Here is a 6000-nt window from a genome sequence, read left to right as displayed (position 1 = left end):
AGTGAATGCCTCTTTGGGTATGTTGACAGAGCAAAAGCTGTGCAGTCTAGCCGACCTAAGTTAGCTTGAATCCAGCTAGTGCAGGTAATAATAGCAGAGAAGACAGCACAGCATGGACTTCAGAGTGAGCCAAGTACACACACAGTGTCCATGCTGGGCTTGTACTACCTGTGCTGAAGTCCACACTAAGCGGTCTTGGCTGTTATTGTTAGCCCTGCTAGCTGGATTCAAGCTAGCTCAGGTAGACTAGGCCATGCACTAGGGTGACCAGATGTCCTGATTTTTTGGTCTTTTTCTTATATAGGCTCCTATTACCCTCCACCCCCCATCCCGATTTTTCACACTTGCTCTCTGGTCACCCTGCCATGCACAGCTTTTGCTGTGTAGACATATCTTCTGTTACGCATTTGTACTGTGCTTTGCACAATGAGGTCCTGATCCATGACTATTGAAGTAGCACCTAAGGGCTACAAATAAGAATTGTTTCCCAGTCTCATGACTGAATGTTTCTCTCATCTTGTTTTGCAGACAAAATTGATCAGATTCAGGAATGTTGCTCTGGTACCCAGAAAGCAATGCCAGTCCAGGAAAGACCAAATGCACCACGCTCCGTGTTCAAGTCTCATTCGGAGATTCTGAGGGCCCCAGGGAGAAATCTGTACCAGTGAACCCACACATCTCATAGCTGGCAAAAGGTTGGGCTGTACCCAGCACTGTTGCTGATGAGGACTATTAATGCCTCCCTGTTGGTACAATATTAATTAACAATCTGCCAACCCTCACTCAGTCATAACCAAGCCCTTCTTAGGAAATTTTAGGAAGGAAGCAACAGTGGATATCCAGGTTTTTTACTTTCCATTGATGGCACAAAGGATGGAGAATGTAGCAAGCAGTTGGCACTCCTGGGGGTATCAGCAAGGAGTGAGATATGATCCAAAGTTACCTGGAAAACTATAGAGGCACAAGTGACTACTCTGTATTCAAAAATGTATACTAAAAAGAACAGGGTTGGAAAACCAGCCAAAGGGATAATAGTAACATTCATGTTTGGTAAGGGTTTGGCAGATAGAGTACTGATTAATCCTGGAGAGTTTTATGGTTTCCTTTTCCCATCTGTACAATTTAGACATTGATGCTATTGAAAATCCTACCTTATGTGACTTAGGAGCATGAGTCTCATTGAAAAGCAATGACTTAAAGCATCTAAGTGACTTAGGTGTTTTAAAAAAAAAATTGCACTCAGAGGTTGTGACTTGCCCAAAGTCATACACAGAGGGAATTAAGAGTCAGAGCAGGGAATCTCCTTCAGAAGTTCCTAGTTTCTAGTCTTAAAATTGAGGAACATGGGACAGGAACATAGGCAATGCCGTACTGACAGTCCATCTAATTCAGTCTCCTCTCTTCAACCATAGCTAGTACCAGATGCTTCCAAAGAAGTCCAAGAAACTCTATAATAGGTGCATTTTAGTAGAGTGGGGGAGGGCACAGATATCCTGCTCATAAGGGCAATTTCTTCCTAGCCCATGGTGGTTGGTGGTTTCCTTACACAGGAAAGTATATGGCCTTTATAACTTTGTATCCCTACTAATAACTGTGGGTGTTGTTATCCGTATCTAATCCTTTTAAGAGTTCGGCAGGTGTCTGAGTATCAATGTCACAATGAGTTCTGCAGGTTAATTGCATTATAATAATGCCCAGCTCTTATATAGCACTCTTCATCAGAAGATCTTAAAAGTGCTTTATGTAATAAAGAATGTCTTTTTATCAGTTAGAAATGTTACCCAACAAAATTAAGACATCTCCTTATTTTTGTTTCTCGAGAGACCAAATAGGAACTCCCAATCTAACCTCTCTACACTGTTCATTTTCTCTCTGAATCATGTCACCTCTTATTTTTAATACTCCCCTAGCCCGGCAGTCCCAATCTTTTTCATCTCTCTTCATACCAAATTCTACCCATGCATCTAATTTTTGTAGCCCTTTTCTAGACTCTCTGTTTCTCCTATATCCTTTCTGAGATGGGGTGAGCAGAATTGAGCCCAATTTTCAAAGTGAAGCTGTCCCATCACTTTATATGATAGCAATATAATACTGAGTATTATTCTGTATCCCTTCCTTACTATAACCTATCATCTTGTTTGCTTTGACCAGCACATCGAGCAGATGTTTCCATCGAGCTGTCCTCAATGACGCTTAGAGCTTGTATCTGAGATTAGTTAATTTAGAATGCATCAGTGTGTCTGAGTAGTTCAAACTGTTTCTTCCAATGTGCGTCACTTGCCCTTTATTTACACTTACTTTAATCTGTCCTCATGCTTCCTGTCCCCTCATATGTCTGTAGTTCCTAGTAGTGTCCCATAGTATCTGCAGTGTCTTAAAGCCCCAGCTCTTGGAATCACTGGATTTTGTGAGACTCTGCTATTTTTGTTTTAGTGACTGTTTCTAGCTCTCATGGTTGGGAGAAAAGCTACTCCAAAGGTTAAAAACACTATAAGGCAAATAAGCAGAACTGAAATTTTAGAACTGTTATTTCTCATGATTTGGGGTGGGGGGTGGAGATTGCCTCATGATTTTGATTGCTTGGGGTTTGCAGTGCTATAATCAGTTTCTAAACCATTGTGTCTTTCCCTATGACTACTGCATTTCCTTAATAGACTCTTATACATTATTTTATGAAAGGTTTCTTGAAAGTCCAAATATGTATTATTAAAAATAGTGAATAAACAATAACTGGTTGAGATCCTCAAGGAATTCCAACAGACTGGTGAGGCTGTGTTGGTTTGTCCCTCTCATGTCATGTTCACCGTGGTGTTTTAGCTTATCATTTCCAGCCTGTTTAGCTGCTAGCAAACCAAACTTAACCAAAATCAGACTTGTTGGTCCGTAATCCCCAGGATAACTCCTAATGCCTTTAAAAAAAAAAAAAAAAAGTATAAGATTCGCTTCCTTCTCAGTTTCAGCTGAATCAGCTTGTTTCAATAACAAATTGAACTAGACCATGATCAAAATAGTTAAAAACTGCAAGACGCTGATCAGGAATATATCATTCCAAAGAACACAGACAGGGTCATGCTCGAGAGTAAAAGGTATGAACACAACAGCAAACACTGAATTCAAGAACTTTCTGGAATGGTTCTTCCTGTGATGACCTGGGTATTAAACGCAGGCCTGAGAGTCCTCAGACAGCTGCTGCATCCTGGCCTCTGCCCACTGTCTGCTGAAACCTGGTGGACCAAGGAGCTAGCAGGACTATAGCCTCAGCCAAGGCACCACCCAGGGGCCCATTGCCCAGGACCACTGATCTGTCCAACATGCTGTTTTGGCCAGAAGGAAGCGCAGGAAGTTTGTCTAAGCAACCAGGTGATTTCTTGTGGTTGCTGCATTGGACCCTGCTTGTGCCTGCCTCCCACACCTACCCCTGTTCCTGAGTCCTGCTCTGCTCCTGGCTTGCCCCTGCCTTTGCTCCTGTTTCCAGCATGCTCCAGCTTTGAACTTGATCCTTGCCTCTTATCCAGCTCCTGCCCTTATACCTTGCCTCCAATCAGCAGTTACCAGTCCTGGTTCTGACCCAAGCCTCCGACATCTGACTCTGACTCAGGCTTGACCCTTGGCTCTGATATCTGATCCTAGGACAGATTGCCTACATCCCAGTCCATAATACCACCAAAGACAGCAGTAGAACCTGTAGCTGTGAACATCTGCAAAGCGATAGCTGTACTTAGAGAAAAAACACTGAATTAATCATTTGATTTTACTGAATAGGATACTAGATCCCAAGACACGTTATAAGAGTTATTTAAGCCCTACAATAGCCCTGTGAGATAGGGATTATCCATTTGTAGGTATGGAAACTGAGGCACGGAGATTGTGTGACTTTGAGCAGGTCTCTCAGTGAGTTCATACAGAACAGAGACCAAGAGCCACAGCACTTGAGCTCCTGCTTTTAACCAGATCCAATCCCTCTGACTTGATGAGGGGAGAGGGAGAGTTTGGTGGTGTACTACCCAGCTTTGTCTGCAAGGCAAGCTGCACCCACCTGAAATGCCAAAATGAAACCGTTCACAGCAGACTGTGAACCTAGTCAAAATATGATCACGTGGACTGTTCTGGACTCACCCAGAGCCAAGCCAGAGAAGAGGGGTTCCGAGGCACGCATGCCTAGGCCAATCAAGCCATAGGCCCAACTAACACATACCTATAGGCTCAGCTCCTGGAAAGAGCCGTGAGACGACACTGGAATTATCTGTCATGTTATTATTTTTTCTAGCCCTTATGTCTTGAAAATGTGACCCAGGTGTAACTGTTGCAGTGGTGTCTGTCTGAGGCTGCAGACTGCCTCCTACAGAGGAAGGAGCAGCAGTCACTAGAGCCAAGGAAGAAGCTGCCTTGCCCCACACCCACCACCAGACATTGCTCCAGAGATTGAACATAAGAGCGGACACACTCTTATGAGTGTCCATCCAGCCCAGTATCCTGGGCAAAGGTCCATCTAGCCCAGTATCCTGTCTTCTGACAGTGGCCAATGCCAGGTGCCCCAGAGGGAATGAACAGAACAGGTAATCACCAAGTGATCCAGCCCCTGTTGCCCACTGGCTGTCCTGCTGGCCTCTGTGGGATTAGCTTCCTTTTTATGGAAACCAATTCACTCCTAGCACTCTGATTAACCCCTCTAATCTTTTTGTCTCCATGGGTCAGCTTAGGGAAAAAGTGGCGGTATCTCCCAAGCACCATCCACTTGTGCCACTAAAATGAGACCTGTTTTGACAGCAGCGGAATAGCTCAGAACATTGAGAGTTAGAGCATCCCCACGCCGGCAGGGTGAACACAGCCTTGAGAGGAATGGGGTAGCTCTCGGCCTCTCAGAGCTACTGTCAATTCAGGCTGTGTACAAATCCCAGCAGGCATTACTCACTGCACCGGTTTACATCAGTGTCTATAAGGGCTAGAGATTTAGCTTTTATTATTATTTTTTAAAAAGGTAAATCCTGCAGATCATGGAAGTCTGAAAAGAAGGGGCGGAGGGGCAGGTCGTTGACCTGGTGTAACCCAGCCCAGTTCCACCCTTGCTTTCTCGTAGCACATGGATGGATGATCTCCTTCCTTCTTGAAAAATTACTGTGCTACTTCCAGGACAGTGTGTGTTGGCTGGGTCCAAACAGGATCAGCCCAAATTTGACTCAGGTTTACAAAATATTTGTGCAGCCAAATATTAGGTCTCGTTAATATTCAGTCCTTAATCCCATTCTGATCCATATATGAATTGGCAGAAACACCACAATGCTGCCATTGTCAGAGTGTTTCCAGCATGAATGCATTCAGCATCATAAGAGAAGTGGTATCTCGGCATATGGCATTAAAAAAAAAAAAGGCTGCTCTTGTGGAATTGTTCAGCTCCATTTCATGGAGAGAGCTGCACAGAGGGAGGGCTACGTGGCTGTGAGAAAAACATGCTCTGCTACATACATATGACAGAGGGAGCCAGAAGGAACCTGACAGGCGGGGAGAGGACAGCAAGAATAGAATAAAGACAAAAATGAGAGAGGAAAGAAACTTAGAAAATAGAGAGGAGACCATAAAAAAACCAAACACAGCTCTATATAGTCAGCTCCTGGGTCTTAGATTTAAATTGGAATATAAATATGGGATCAAAATACAAGTAAGCCTCGTTCTCCCATGCCCAGCCACGTTACTAAGAAAATAACCATTTAGGTATTCAGCTCATAAGATGTTTTTCCACCTGCTTCCTTATTACTAGCCTGTGCTGCCCTCTAGTGAACATAAAAAAAACTTCCAAAATAAAATTCATATGATGGATTGCTTCCCTTAAAAAAAACCCCACCTCTCACCAATCCAGTTCCTAGCTCTGCCATACTTCATCTAGGCTAGTAATACTGTTTCCTATTCCCTATCCCTATGGTGATGAGTGCCATCAAAATGCTTGTTTTCAAAAAAATATCTGTACATTGCTAAATATTATAACCCAACCACTGTGCAATGACA

This window comes from Mauremys mutica, chromosome 1 (assembly GCF_020497125.1).
Source record: "Mauremys mutica isolate MM-2020 ecotype Southern chromosome 1, ASM2049712v1, whole genome shotgun sequence".
NCBI classification, from domain to species: domain Eukaryota; kingdom Metazoa; phylum Chordata; order Testudines; family Geoemydidae; genus Mauremys; species Mauremys mutica.
This window is presented reverse-complemented; position numbering follows the sequence as displayed.